Genomic DNA, 15,678 nt, shown 5'->3' on the forward strand with positions numbered 1-15,678 from the left:
GACGACTGAGCGAAATCACTTTCACTTTCACTGTGGTACGGAAAGAAGTAAATGTGTAGAGTTTTTATATGTGATTGAAAGTAAGTTCTCATCAACTTAAACTTTTTAAGACTATGGTAAGCTCTATGTGAAGAAAGCTGAGCACCAAAGAATTGATGCTTTTGAATTGTGGTGTTGGAGAAGACTCTTGAGAGTCCCCTGGACTGCAAGGAGATCCAACCAGTCCATCCTAAAGGAGATCAGTCCTGGGTATTCATTGGAAGGACTGATGCTGAAGCTGAAACTCCAATACTTTGGCCACCTCATGCAAAGAATTGACTCATTGGAAAAGACCCTGATGCTGAGAGAGATTGGGGGCAGGAGGAGAAGGGGACGACAGAGGATAAGATGGCTGGATGGCATCACTGACTCGATGGACATGAGTTTGGGTGAACTCAGGGAGTTGGTGATGGACAGGGAGGCCTGGCGTGCTGCAATTCATGGGGTCACAAAGAGGACACAACTGAGCGACTGAAATGAACTGAACTGAACTGAACTGATGGTAACTATAAAGAAAATACCTATAGAAGCTACACAAAAGAAAAAGAGAAAGAAATCAAAGCATATCAATATAGAAAATAAATGAAATATGAGAAAAGCAAGGGGAAAAAGATGAAAGAACTACAAAGCAAACAATACAAAATGCCAATAATAAATCCTTTAACAATAATTACATTAAATGTACATGAATTAAATTCCCTAATCAAAAGACACAGAATGGCTGAATGGATATAAGAATAAGGTATAACAAAGTTGATAAACTATCAACAAGGAACTCACTTTAGGTCTAAAGACACATGTAGACTGAAAGTGAAGATATGGAAAAAGATATTCCATGCAAATTATAACCAGAAAACAGCATGAGTGGCTATACTTTTCTCAGACAAGATAAGCATTAAGTCAAAAACTGTCACCAAAAAAAAAAAATCTGTCACAAGAGACAAAGAAAGATGTTATATAATGATAAAAGATCAGTTCAACAGGAAGATACAATGTTCTTTCAATATCAGAGCCCTAACTATATGAAGCAAACATTGACAGAACTAGAGAAGAAATAGACAGCAATACTCTAATATTATAGTATATAGAGATTCAATACCTCACTTTTAATAATGGCTAGAGTAGCCAGACAGAAAAATCAACAAAGAAACAGTGGACTTTAAGAACACTATAGACCAAATAGACCTCACAGATGGGTATAGAACATCCCACCCACAGCAGCAGCATATACATTCTTCTCAAGTGTTCACAGAACATTTTCAAGGATAGATCCTATATTAATCACAAAACAAGCAGACAACTTATCTGATTCCACAGGTTCATAGCTGGAAAGGAATTTTGCTTCAGGATGAATCATACCTCAAGTCTCACCCACACTTGATTTAGATATTTAGATGAGATTTGGGATTTAGAGTTGATGTTCAGAGTCAAGACTTTGGGGCTGTTGGAATTGGAGAGTGAATGTTTTTTGCATGTGAAAGGACATGAGTTTGGGGAAGCAGAATATCATGGGCTGGGTTGTGTGCCCCCGAAATTCATATGTTGAAGCTCTACCCTTAGTGCTTCAGCACGTGTATGTGGAGATCGGAGTTTTAAAGATTAAGTTAAAATGAGGCATCATGCTATGCGCTAATCCAATCTGACTGGTATCTCTATAAGAAGAGAAAATTTAGACACACAGACGCCAGATATGTGTTTGCACAGAGGAAAGATCATGTAGAGACATAGCAAAAGGGCAGTCATCTGCAAGCCTAGGAGAGAAGTTTCAGAAAAAACCAAACCTGCTGACATCTCAGTCTTTGAGTTCTAGTCTCCAGAACTGTGAGAAGATTCATTTCTGTTGTTTAAGCCACACAGTCCATGGTGTTTTGTTATGGTAGCCCTAGTGGGCTAACACAGGAGTCTACTGTGGACCTCTGTCTCACCATGTGACCTTATCAGGACCCTCCTGCTCTCCAGGCTGTGGTTTCCACATCTGAAAATGACAGTTTGGATTCAGTGGAATATGAAGTCATCACCTTCCCTGGTGGCTCAGACAGTAAAGACTCTGCCTGCAATGCAAGAGACCCAAGTGTGATCCCTGGGTCAGGAAGATCCCCTGGAGAAGGGAATGGCAACCCACTCCAGTATTCATGCCTGGAGAATTCCATGGACAGAGGTACTGTCCATGGGGTCACAAAAAGTTGGATACAACTAACACTTTTCAATTTCAGACTTATCATTGATTTTGATCTGATAAATGTTACTGTGAGAGGATAATCACTAAACAGGTGTGCTTCTGTTTTTTTAATTTGACTTCCCATTGTTTCTTATCTCTAAAAGCAGAGAGGTTATAATTAGGTGCATGTGTCTAAAATCCCTCAGCGTCTGTATTTATTTGCCAGGCCTGCTATAACAGTATCACAAAGTTGATAGCTTAAACAACAGAAATTTGTTGTCTCATAGCCCTGGAGGCTGCACATCTGCGGTGTTATCAGGATTGGCTCCTTCTGAGATCTGTGAGAAAGAATCTGTTACCGCCTCTCCCCTAGCTTCTGGAGTTTTGCTGACAGTTTTTGGCATTCCTTGGTGTACAGAAGCATCACCCTGATCTCCGTTTCTGCCTTCAGCTTCATGTGGCATTCTTCTGTATGCATGTCTGTGCCAAATGCCCTCAGCACCAATCATTGGATTAAGTTGTGTGTTAGTCGCTCAATTGTGTCTGACCCTTTGCAACCCATGGACTGTAGACCACCAGGCTCCTCTGTCCATGGGATTTTCCAGGCAAGAATATTGGAGTGGGTTGCCATTTCCTCCTCCAGGGGATCTTCCCAACCCAGGGATCAAACCCATGTCTCCTGTGTCTCCTGCATTGCAGGCATATTCTTAACCTGCTGAGCCATTGAGGGTCCACTCTAATGACCTCATAGTAACTTAATTACTTCTGCAGTGACCCTGTCTCCAACTGAGTTCACATTCTGAGGTACTAGGTATTAGGACTCCCCCATAAGAATTTGGGAGTGAACACAATTCAACCCATAAAAAACAGCACCCCTAATGATTCACTTCCCATCTACCAAAGAAATGATCGCAGAGAATTTTCCAGGTCAGCCTCCTGCCGTGGTTCATCTCACATCCACATGTCCATCCTGGGTTCTCTTGCCTGCTGCTGTGTGTCTATTACCTGATTCTTTCTCCCTCTCTGAAAGCTCCAGAGTCAGCAACAACTCAATCCGTTTGATAATCATCCTCACCTTCCATCGGAGGTTATGGCAGTGCAGGTGCATATCTTCCCCCAGCCCCCCTTAGATCCATATTCTTAAGCCCATGGACAGGCCCATTTTCAAAAACCCATGCGGGCCAAAACTCCCCACCTGAGTCAAAACTCTAGATCCCACCATCCCAACTCCATGCTCATCTGAGAGGAGGGTGTGAACCAGAAAATTCACAGATCCTGAGAAGGTAGATTTAAAAATGACCTCTAAACAATAGGCAGATATAGGCCAAGGAGAAACACCTCAATTTGTAAAAACATTTATTTTGCCATACCCTAACAGTGGAAACAGTGTCAGACTTTATTTTTCTGGGCTCCAAAATCACTGCAGATGTTGACTGCAGCCATGAAATTAAAAGACGCTTACTCCTTGGAAGGAAAGTTATGACCAACCTAGACAGCATATTCAAAAGCAGAGACATTACTTTGCCAACAAAGGTTCGTCTAGTCAAGGCTATGGTTTTTCCTGTGGTCATGTATGGATGGATGTGAGAGTTGGACTGTGAAGAAGGCTGAGCACCAAAGAAGTGATGCTTTTGAACTGTGGTGTTGGAGAAGACTCTTGAGAGTCCCTTGGACTGCAAGGAGATCCAACCAGTCCATTCTGAAGGAGATCAGCCCTGGGATTTCTTTGGAAGGAATGATGCTAAAGCTGAAACTCCAGCACTTTGGCCACCTCGTGAAGAGTTGACCCATTGGAAAAGACCCTGATGCTGGGAGGGGTTGGGGGCAGGAGGAGAAGGGGACGACAGAGGATGAGATGGCTGGATGGCATCACTGACTCGATGGACGTGAGTCTGAGTGAACTCCGGGAGTTGGTGATGGACAGGGAGGCCTGGCGTGCTGCAATTCATGGGGTCGCAAAGAGTCAGACACGACTGAACGACTGGATCTGATCTGATCTCCTTTCTGTTGTTGCATCACTAAGTCCTGTCCAACTCTTTGCAACCCCATGGACTACAGCATGTCCACCTTCCTTGTCCTTCACTATCTCCCTGAGTTTGCTCAGATACATGTCCATTGAGTTGGTGATGCTATCTAACTATCTCTTTCTCTGTCGCCCTCTTTTCTCTTTGCCTTCAATCTTTTCCAGCATCAGGGTCTTTTTCAATGAGTCATCTCTTTGCATCAGATGGCCAAAGTATTGGAGCTACAGCTTTAGCATCAGTCCTTCCCATGAATATTCAGGGTTGATTTGCTTTAGGATAGACTGGTTTGATCTCCTTGATGTCCAAGACTCTCAGGAGTATTTCCCAGCACCACAGTTTGAAAGCATCAATTCTTCAGTGCTCAGCCTTCTTTATGGTCCAGTTCTCACATCTGTATATGACTATTGGAAAAACCATAGTTCTGACTAGACAGACCTTTGTCGGCAAAGTGATGTCTCTGCTTTTTAATAAACTATCTAGATTTGTCATAGCTTTTCTTTCAAAGAGCAAGTGTCTTTTAATTTCATGGCTGCAATCAACATTCACAGTGATTTTGGAGCCTAAGAAAATAAAATCTGTCATTGCTTCCACTTTTTCCCTATCTATTTGCCATGAAGTGATGGAATAAGATGCCATGATCTTAGTTTTTTTGAATGTTAAGTTTTAAGCCAGTTTTTTTAGTCTCCTCTTTCACCTTCATCAAGAGACTCTTTGTTTCTCTTCACTTTCTGCCATTAGAGTGGTATCATCTGCATATCTGAGGTTGTTGATAATTCTCCCGGCAATCTTGATTCCAGTTTGTGTTTCTTCCAGTCCAGCATTTCTCATGATGTACTCTGCATATAAGTTAAATAAGCAGGGTGACAATATACAGTCTTGACATACTCCTTTCCCAATTTTGAACCAGGCCATTGTTCCATGTACAGTTCTAACTGCTTCTTGACCTGCATACAGGTTTCTCAGGAGACAAGTAAGGTGGTCTGGTATTCCCATCTGTTTAAGAATTTTCAACAGTTTCTTGTGATCCACACTGTCAAAGGCTTTAGTGTAGTCAATGAGCCATAAGTAGATGTTTTTCTGGAACTCCCTTGCTTTCTCTGTGACCCAAGGGATGTTGGCAATTTGATCTCTGGCTCCTCTGCCTTTTCTAAATCCAGCCTGAACATCTGGAAGTTCTTGTATCATATACTGCTGAAGCCTAGTTTGAAGAATTTTGAGCATAACCTTACTAGCATGCGAAATGAACGCAATTGCATGATTTGTACATTCTTTGGTATTGCCCTCTTTGGGGAATTGAATGAAAACATCTTTTCCAGTCCTGTGGCCACTGCTGAGTTTTCCAAATTTGCTGCTATATTAAATGCAGCACTTAAACAGCATCATCTTTCAGGATTTGAAATAGCTCAGCTGGAATTCCATCACCTCCACTGGCTTTGTTTGTAGTAATGCTTCCTAATGCCCACTTGACTTCATGTTCCAGGATGTCTGGCTTTAGGTTGAGTGACCACACATTCATGCTTATCCAGGTCATTAAGACCTTTTTTGTATAGTTCTTCTGTATATTCTTGCCACCTATTTTAATCTCTTTTGCTTCCTTAGGTCCTTGCCACTTCTGTCCTTTATTGTGCCCATTCTTGAATGAAATGCTCCCTTGATATCTCCAATTTTCTTGAAGAGATCTCTAGCCTTTCCCATTCTATTTTTCCCTCTATTTCTTTACACTGTTCATTTAAGAAGGCCTTCTTACCTCTCCTTGCTGTTCTCTGGTACTCTGAATTCAGTTGGGTATATGTTTCCCTTTATCCCTTGCATTTTGCTTCTCTTCTTTTCTCAGCTATATGTAATGCCTCCTCAGACAACCATTTTGCCTACTTGCATTTATATTTTTCTTCTGGATGGTTTTGATCACTGCCTCCTGTGCAGGGTTATGAACTTCTGTCCTAGTTCTTCAGGCACTCTATCAGATCCTAATCCCTTGAATCTATTCATCACTTCCACTGTATAAGCATAAGGGATTTGATTTAGGTCATACCTGAATGGCCTAGTGGTTTTCCCTACTTTTTTCAGTGTAAGCCTAAATTTTGTAATAAGGAGGTCATGATTTGAGCTACAGTCATTTCCAGGTCTTTTTTGTTGCTGACTGTAGAGAGTTCCTTCTCCATCTTCAGCCACAAAGAATACAATCAATCTGTTCTCTTGGCAAAACTCAGTTAGCCTTTGCCCTGCTTCATTTTGTGCTCCAAGGCGAAACTTGCCTGTTACTCCAGGTATCACTCGACTTCGTACTTTTGCTTTCCAGTTCCCTATGATGAAAAGGACATCTTTTTTTGGTGTTAGTTCTAGAAGGTCTTGTAGGTCTTCATAGAACCATTCAACTTCAGCTTCTTTGGCATCACTGCTTGGGACATAGACTTGGATTACTATGATGTTGAATGGCTTTGTCTTGGAAATAAACTGAGTTCATTCTATTGGTTTTGAGATTGCACCCAAGTACTGCATTTCAGACTTTTTTGTTGACTATGAGGGCTACTCATTTATTCTAAGGGATTCTTGCCCACGGTGGTAGATATAATGGTCATCTGAATTAAATTCACCCATCCTGGTCCATTGTAGTTCACTGATTCCTAAGATGTTGGTGTTCACTCTTGCCATCTCCTGCTTGACCATGTCCTATTTATGTTGATTCACCTACCTAACATTCCATGTTTCTATGCAATATTGTTTTTTACAGCATCAGACTTTACTTTCACCACCAGGCACAACCATAGCTGAGCATCATTTCTGCTTTGGCTCAGTCACTTCATTCTTTCTGGAGCACTTCATAATTGCCCTTCATTCTTCCCCAGTAGCATACTGGACACCTTCTGACCTGGGGAGCTCATCTTCCAGTATCATATCTTTTTGCCTTATCATACTGTTCATGGGGTTCTCACAGCAAAAGCACTGGAGTGGGTTGCCATTCCCTCTTCCAGTGAACCATGTTTTGTCAGAACTCTCCACTATGACCCGTTCATCTTGAGTGACCTGAACGACATGGCTCAGAACTTTCCTGAGTTATGTAAGCCCCTTTGCCATGACAAGGCAGTGGTCCATGAAGGGCATCTCGTTCCTGGCAAGCTGTTTTTTTTTGTTTTGTTTTTAATTGGAGGACAATTGCTTTATACACTGTTGTGTTGGTTTCTGCTGTACCTCACCATGAATCAGATATAAGTATACACATATCCCCTCCTTCTTGAGCCTCCCTCCCACCCCACCACCACTCCACCTCTCTAGGTTATCACAGAGCACTGAGCTGAGCTCCCTGTGTTATACAGCAGCTTCCTACTAGGTATCTATTTTACACATGGTATTGTATATATATATATCAATGCTACCCTCCCAGTTCGTCCCACCCTTTCCTTCCCCCACTGTGTTCATAAGTCCGTTCTCTACATCTAGTAAGCTGCTTTTCATGTTCTCAGAGGCTTGCATGTGGAGAGTTCTGCAAGTCAACAGCAGCCTCCTTATTTCATAAACAAGAAGAAATGTTACTCAGGACCAGGCAAGAAGACCAATTCATATTCTCTCAGCCTTTTGGAAGCTCTGGTTTAAGAATTCATTCACTCCACTGGGAAAGCACGGTTTTCATTTTTCACTTAAGGATGCTGGTGCATTGAAGGAGAAGAATTCAGTAACATATGTAAAAAAAGATGATTCCTTCAAAGAAAACTGATCCCTACATAAATGTTCCTTGATACTCAGTATACCAAGGCACAATTAGAAATGACATTTTCCAGAGGCAACATTGAGATTGCCAGAGTAAGAGCAGTTTTTTTTTAATGCTACCTAGAGTAAAAAAGTATTGGAAACATGTACAGTTTGTTATGTTCTAAATACTAGCATAGAGATGTTTTTCCTTTTCTACAAAGGAGAATTTAATTGAAAATAAAACTTCCTATCCTAGACCACGGTTCCCCACAAAGTTTCTCATTTCAAGGAGAACTGCAAACGTATTGAAGGGTGGGGTGGGATGCTACGCCGTATGACATGTCAGTGAGGGAGCAGCAGGGTTCCTTGTGTTTGGCCTGAGGTGCTGGAGAAAACCTCACCTCCCTGCCAGGGTTGTTGCAGGCCCATGCAGTCAGCAGCTATCTCCTTTTCCCCTGGCCCTTATATCTGTTATATGTTATCTCTGTTTCTTGCTGGGTCAAGCTGGTCTCACAGTTTAATGCCTGTCAACTCTGAAGTTGCTAAAGAGAATTCTCTTGCACAAAAATATGTAGACTTGCTGAAAATGTCAAAGGGGAAATGAACAAGATGAGTTTGCATTGCACAACTCCTCTCACTCCTCATCTCATTTTTTTTTTAATCTCTATTAGGTATTTCTTTCTTCAATGTTCCTTCTGTAGCTGTTTTAGTCGCCAAAAACTTGACCCGTGGACTTTCTGCTCCCTGGCCCAGGTTTACTGGCCACTCTCTGTTTCTCCCGAATCCCTTCTCACCATTGTCCCACCTCCCTTCTATTAATATTTGGTGGAAGAATTCAGCTCTGTCTTTACTCCTACACCCAAAATTGCATAATCGAAACTGTCATGAGATTCAGGAAAAGTCCTCTGTTACATAAAGGGTAGAAACACCCTGTGTTATTTACTCCCTAGCCCCTGGTAGGCCCTCAGGAGACTAGGATTAGTAGGCTCCTAAGGCATCACCTCAGAGAAGGCAATGGCACCCCACTCCAGTACTCTTGCCTGGAAAATCCCATGGTCGGAGGAGCCTGGTGGGCTGCAGTCCATGGGTCGCACAGAGTCGGACATGACTGGGCGACTTCACTTTCCCTTTTCACTTTCATGCATTGGAGAAGGAAATGGCAACCCACTCCAGTGTTCTTGCCTGGAGAATCCCAGGGACGGGGGAGCCTGGTGGGCTGCTGTCTATGGGGTCGCACAGAGTCGTACACACTGAAGCGACTCAGCAGCAGTAGCAGCAGCAGCAAGGCATCACCTTCCTAGGGTCACCACTGAATGCCCAGAGGCTACAGATGTCCTTTCATTCAGAGTAGCTGCAAACATCTTCCAGCTCTCCGAATCTCTGACAGTTGTTCAGCTCACAGCTCCCTGGTGGTTTTTCTTTCCTCAGTAGTAGTTCTCCTTTGTCTAGCCTCATGAAACTGCATCCAGGGAATGAGCAGGCTAGGACACAGAGACCAAAGGACCAGTGTGTAGGCTTTTTCATGTAGCTCCCTTCTCCCTGGTGGTACTCAGCTCGGGGAGGGGGCCATGCTGTACTTGGGTTTCCCGTTAGTGCTGCAGTCTCAAAAGTGCCTCCAGGCACAGAGCTGGGTGATCTCTGAGTTCCCCTTGTTTGTTTCCTTCTTTCAGGGGTCACTACAACTCCCTGCAGTTCAACATCTGAAAATAGTCATTCATGCATGCATCTAGTTGTTTAATGGTAGAAAGATGGGTCGAGGACAAGTTACCCCATTGTGGTTGGAATAGAAAGTTTTATTAATTTAAATCTACATTCTATCTGAATTGAGCATATACGCCTGAGATTTATAGTAACCTTTAAAAACCTATAAGTGTTTCTGCTGTTTCTCTTAGATCAAAAAAAGGGACCTGGTTAAGTAGCATAATTAACTTGTAGAAATAGATTTTTCTTCAGTGCAACAAGTGGTAATCAAGGTGTTCAGGCTCTCCGGGGATTTTGTACCTGCATTTCTGTGCCAGCCTGAACAAGGTCAAAGTATTTAATGAGACCAGTAGTCCACACCCTTTGTCATGACCCCTTAGATTTAGGATCCCAGTGGACTCCTTGCCCAGTAGATTTCCCTGAGTATTACTGTTCACTGACTCTCACTAGGAAGTGAGGCTGAATTCTGCCATTAGAATTTATTGAGTTTACCTGAAGTAAACTGTTTACGAAAGATGCAGGTTGAGCCCGTTTTTGATAGAACAGAGTTTGGACTTCATCAAGCTAATAAGGGCGGCTGCAATAACCATTGCTGGTGTTTGTTTGTGTAGCAGAATGCTAACTGATCCTTGATGTCATTGTTACCTGGAAGGCAGGTTATGAGAAGAGGAGAGTTCTAGCCCTGAACTAAATATTAGAGGTTCCCCAAAAGAATCTGATTTCTATAATCAGCCAAACATGCTCAAGTCAGTTCACAACACTCATTAGCTCATAGACAGTTAGAAGTTTTCACTTTTGCTTAGATCCCCTGGGCTCCATGAATTATAGATGCACTAACATGGCAGCAGCACTGTTTTCTTCTGACAATTCTATCACGGATGGAGTCAAGAGGATATGTGGGAGTTGTGGATGTCTCTGACTAATTTTCAGGCAGGTGCCCTGGACAAGTCCTCTACAGACTCATTTTCTCTAGCCATTGTCTTCTGCCTGAGGTAATACAATCAGAGGAACTAATACGTCATCATCTGTAGACTCAGGGGAAGTCACACTTTTATCCTCACTTTATTTGGAATTCTTGCCTCAGAGATCACCCTTCACTTATTCATCTGTACTCTCCAATCCATAACACCTGTTTTTGTGGGGTTTTTGTTTGTTTTCTTAAATACTGTTTTGCAAACAAAATTTGGAAATGCCTGACTCTTTCAGTTTTTTCAGTAGATAATAGTAGTCACTGAAAAAGGTTGCAGAGAGTTCGGGTCATTAAGTCCATGCAACTTTGCTGCCAGGTTATAATGAAAGCCAAGTATCAGATTGTAGCCAATTTACGTATCCTAAAAACCTTCATTTCACCAGTGAAATTCATTTCTATCATTTGTTAGGCTAGTTAATCAGCCATTATTTTCATCAAAAAATTTCTCATATTTACTATGCCAAAATTGTTTTTTTGTTTGTTTGTTTGTTTTTGCCATGCCATGCAGCATGTGGGATGTTAGTTTTCTGATCCCATGCCTGCTGCAGTGGAAGTGCAGAGTCTTAACCACTGGACCTCCTGGTAAGTGCCAAGAGAAGCATTTGAAATAATCACTTCTGGCATTTAAAATGTTGGCTGGTCAGCAATGTTGGCTGTGGCCCATTCTTTTAGGGCCACAGTTTGAGTCCATGCTGAAGTTAAAGTGCAGATATCATTACATATTTTCAGACCCAATTACAAGTATTTCTATTGTAAAAAGCTGTGCTAAATAAAACTCAACAAGTTTGAAGCCTCTTAAAACCTTTACAATGCTATCTATGCACAGTGTAAATTTCCAAAAGGATAATCAGGAGGGTGGTGGTGGATCCAACATGCAGTGTTTCCTAAACTTAGCTGACCATGGAAACCTTTTTGATTGTGTGGCTTGTGAAATTAGTGTTCCTTAGAAACCATGAGAGTTGGGCCACAAAGTTGAGCACTGAAGAATTGATGCTTTTGAATTGTGATGTTGGAGAAGACTCTTGAGAATCCCTTGGACTGCAAAGAGATCCAACCAGTCAATCCTAAAGAAAATCAGTCCTGAATATTCATTGGAAGGACTGATGCTGAAGTTCCAATACTTTGACCACCTGATGCAAAGAACTGACTCCTTGGAAAAGACCCTGATGCTGGGAAAGACTGAAGGCAGGAAGAGAAGAGGATGACAGAGGGTGAGATGGTTGGATAGCATCACTGACTTGACGGACATGAGTTTGAGCAAGCTCTGGGGGTTGGTGAAGAATAGGGAAGACTGGTGTGCTGGAGTCCATGGGGTTGCAAAGAGTTGGACACACTGAGCAAGTGAACTGAACTGAGAAACCATTTTGGAAAATGCCAGTCCAGCTGAATTTTGTAAATAGATGTCAAGAGAAAAAACCCTAAAGACTGGCAGACTGGATATAGTGCCATAGCAGATACTACATAATAACTTAACTAAGAGTGGGGAAGTGAGGCATCTTAAAAAACCCAATTAGAAACTTAAAAGAGAAATGACATAACTTGGCATATTAGCATTACTCTGTGACTGTAGAGACAGGCTAAGCCTTTAGAGTTATGCAAACTGACATGCAATGTTATCTAAGTATGTATAAGTATTGTGATCCATCTATACAGGGATAACATAAAAACAATTCAATATAGAATCCAGAAGTTAACATATGAGATAGATTCAATCAAGTGGTGAAGCCTGGTGAAGCAAGATCTGTGTGTGTGTGTGTGTGTGTGTGTGTGTGTATGTATGTGTGTGTGAGTGTGCTTAAGATGAGATGTGAAGCAGATTTAAATTTGCTCCCCTTCACAAAAAACCCCTCAATAGAACTGTTTCTTCTTACTGTCTATGTATTTTCTTCCCATCCATGGTTGCACTGAAATCAGTCTTGTCAAGGTCATCAACTACCTAACTGCCAACTCAAGTGGGTGATTGTCAGTATTCTGAGTCCATTCAGTATATTATTTGTTTTCAGAAGTTCATCTACTTCATTTAAATTTTTACATCTATTGGCATAAAATATTTCACAGTGTCCTTCTATTGTCTTTTAAACCTCTACAACAATCCTAAATTAGTTGTTGATCTCCACCTAGGTCTAGCTTCTGTGCCTGTGTGCTAAGTCACATCAGTCACGTCTGACTTGTTGCAACCTCATGGACTGTAGCCCTCCAGGATCTTCTGTCCATAGAATCCTCCAGGCAAGAATACTGGAGTGGGTTGCCATTTCCTCCTCCAGAGGTCTAGCTTCTAGACCCCTTAAAATATGCATATTAACATTCATCATGGTACCTTTCCTTTAATTCTTTGGATCATTTTCAGCAGTATTACTTACACAACTTTAGTGAACCGTTAATGGTTTTAAGTATTTTACAAAATGCCAAATAAATTGCAGAAAAAGAAGTTACAGTGAAGTAAATTACATGTGTTACAGAAATCAGAACTCAGAATAGCATGCCAAAGTGCTCACTGGTTAATAGTCTTTGCATTTTCAATTAAAGCTCAATGGCCAAGAGTGTACACAACATCTGTAATCCCTGTTTTTGTTTCCTGAAAACATGCATAGCACTCAAAAGAACGTATAAATGTTAATATACAAATAAATATGCTACATTTGCATGAATCTACACACATATTTAAATAACTTATTTCTGAGATAAATAGTATAACCAGTCAGCGCTACTTCAGCATATAATGAGGTATGCTTATATATATGAAAGGACAAGAATGTCTGAAAGACAAAATAAAAAAAAAGGCCCTGAAGACCTCATAGGTACAGAATTCTTATGATAGTACCCAGACACTGAGTTCCCTTCATGGATCACAGCCTTGTTGTGGAGAAGGGGTTTGCACAACTCAATGAAGCTATGAGTGGTGCTGTTCAGAGCCACCAAGAAGGACAAGTCATAGTGAAGAATTCTGATAAAACGTAGTCCACTGGAGGAGGAAACAGCAAATCACTCCCGTATCTTTGCTGTGAGGAGGGCAAAGGACCAGGAAGCCTGGTGTACCGCAGTCCAAGAGTCAGACATGACTTAGCAACTGAAACAATAAAAGACACTGAGCAGGGCCTGGTTACTTTAGGTGACTAGTTTTGCCCTTTGAATTTTCAGTCCATCCAATTCAACTAACAATCCATACATAGTTAGTATAAGGCACTGGCATCTGTAGTATACATTGCAGGCTTTGATGACAATCGTTCCTTCAGCATAAAAGGCAATAGTATCTGCTCCCTGGGTGTAGGATACTAACATACCCCAATCTCGACTTATTGAGTTACCCTTCCTAGGTTTTGCCATGGAGTTAGTGCAGCCATGGTGAAAGCTGGGAATAATGATAAGGGTCTTCTGTGCTGGGCCCCAGGCAAGTGTGTGGCCAGAGCCAACTTGTCATTAGGCATAATGAGCGCCATAACTCAGGTCCACTGTGCTTTTACAGGCCCATAGAAATGGGAATTAACTTCTTTCAAAATCAGAAAAAAACCCTAAACTTTTAGGTTAAAATAAAAATTTTAATATGTAATATTGATATATTCTTCTTTATACCAATATAGTCATAAAATGTAACAATATTTTTATGAAGGAAGGGTCCATCAAGCCAAAGTGCCTTGAGCCCAAGAGAGTCATTGTGTAGTTCTGGCTGTGGCCTGAGGGAAAGGTAATTCTTTGACCTGCAGTCTTTTGTGGTAGAAGACAGGGAAACCTGCAGAGAGATGGCCTTTGGAGGTTTTCCTATAGCAAAAGGAAGAAGTAATGCTTTAACAACATCCCCATATATTGGCTCTTTCTGCCCCAAACCACAGGGTTAATCCATAACATGTTGCCAAAGTATGGAGTATACAGAGCTGTTTCCCACTTAGAGAGGTGGCATGACTCAGTGAGGGATAAAGAGTGGATTGGCTAGTGAATGGAGTGTGCAGTGGCAAAAAGAACACCCATGACAGGTGTGGTATAAGCATCGTCATCAAGCTTTTACACAAAGAGAATCAAATATTTGTTGTTAATAATTTGAAATGGTGTGGGAGTTGTGGGGGTGGGGGTGGTATCCAAGAACTATTCTGTCTAGGACTAAAGCCATCCAAGAAATAGTTAGGTTAGAGCGGATGAGAGGAGTACAATGCAGAACAGTCACTGGATGAGCTGTTCTACCCTATCACTGTCCGGGAAGTGAGTGGATATCAGAATCATCTGGAGAGCTTTTAAAAAGTGAGGGACCTCCTCCTCCCACATGGGAAGTCTTATACCCTCCTTTTAAAAATCACTGCCATAATAAGCAACCATTACTGACAAGCACATTGTATTTCTCACTGTGATGAGAAAAATTAATGACTGATATAGAAGACAAAGGAATACTGAGATACTGAGAGCCAATACTTCCCTTTTGTTTGCTATGCCCAGTTATTACAGTGCTTTACATATTTCAACTCATTTAGTTTTCACAATAATCCAACAAGGGGGTTATTTATTATAACTACTGCCATTTTAGAGATAGAAAAACTAAGACACAGCGAGGTTAGGTAACTTGACTATGGTCACACAGCCGATGAATGGCTATGCTGTTATGTAAACCCAGGCAGTCTGGCTCTGGAGTTAGTTCTGTTACTAGTCCCTGACTAAAGAAATCAGCAGTTAAAATGACACTCATTTATGTTAAAATAGCTGTCCATATGAACTACTTAGTAAATCACTGTGTTTTTCTCAACTCTGTTTTATTAAACCATAGGAAAGAAACCTACTTTATTATCACTGAAACAAGAATTCTGAAATTCTAGGTGGATCCAGCAGTTTATCTGAAGGCCCTAGCAGAGAACTATCTTGTTTCAGTCTTGCCAAATGATGAAGCAACTAAATTCATGCTTTGAGATGTCACACGTATTGAAACAAGAATGGAATTATTCATATTTGTAATCATTTACCCTAATGTTTTGACATGTTTTTACTATCTCCAGTGAATTTTGGAATTTAGTCCAAATAGATTTCTCAACAACTGGATCTAAACCTAAGTATTCAGAGGGACTCCAAGATCTTTCTCTAATATCCCAACTTGAAGAGGTATTAGAAGCTCATTGCTCTTG

This window comes from Bos javanicus, chromosome 1 (genome assembly GCF_032452875.1).
Source record: "Bos javanicus breed banteng chromosome 1, ARS-OSU_banteng_1.0, whole genome shotgun sequence".
NCBI classification, from domain to species: Eukaryota; Metazoa; Chordata; class Mammalia; order Artiodactyla; family Bovidae; genus Bos; species Bos javanicus.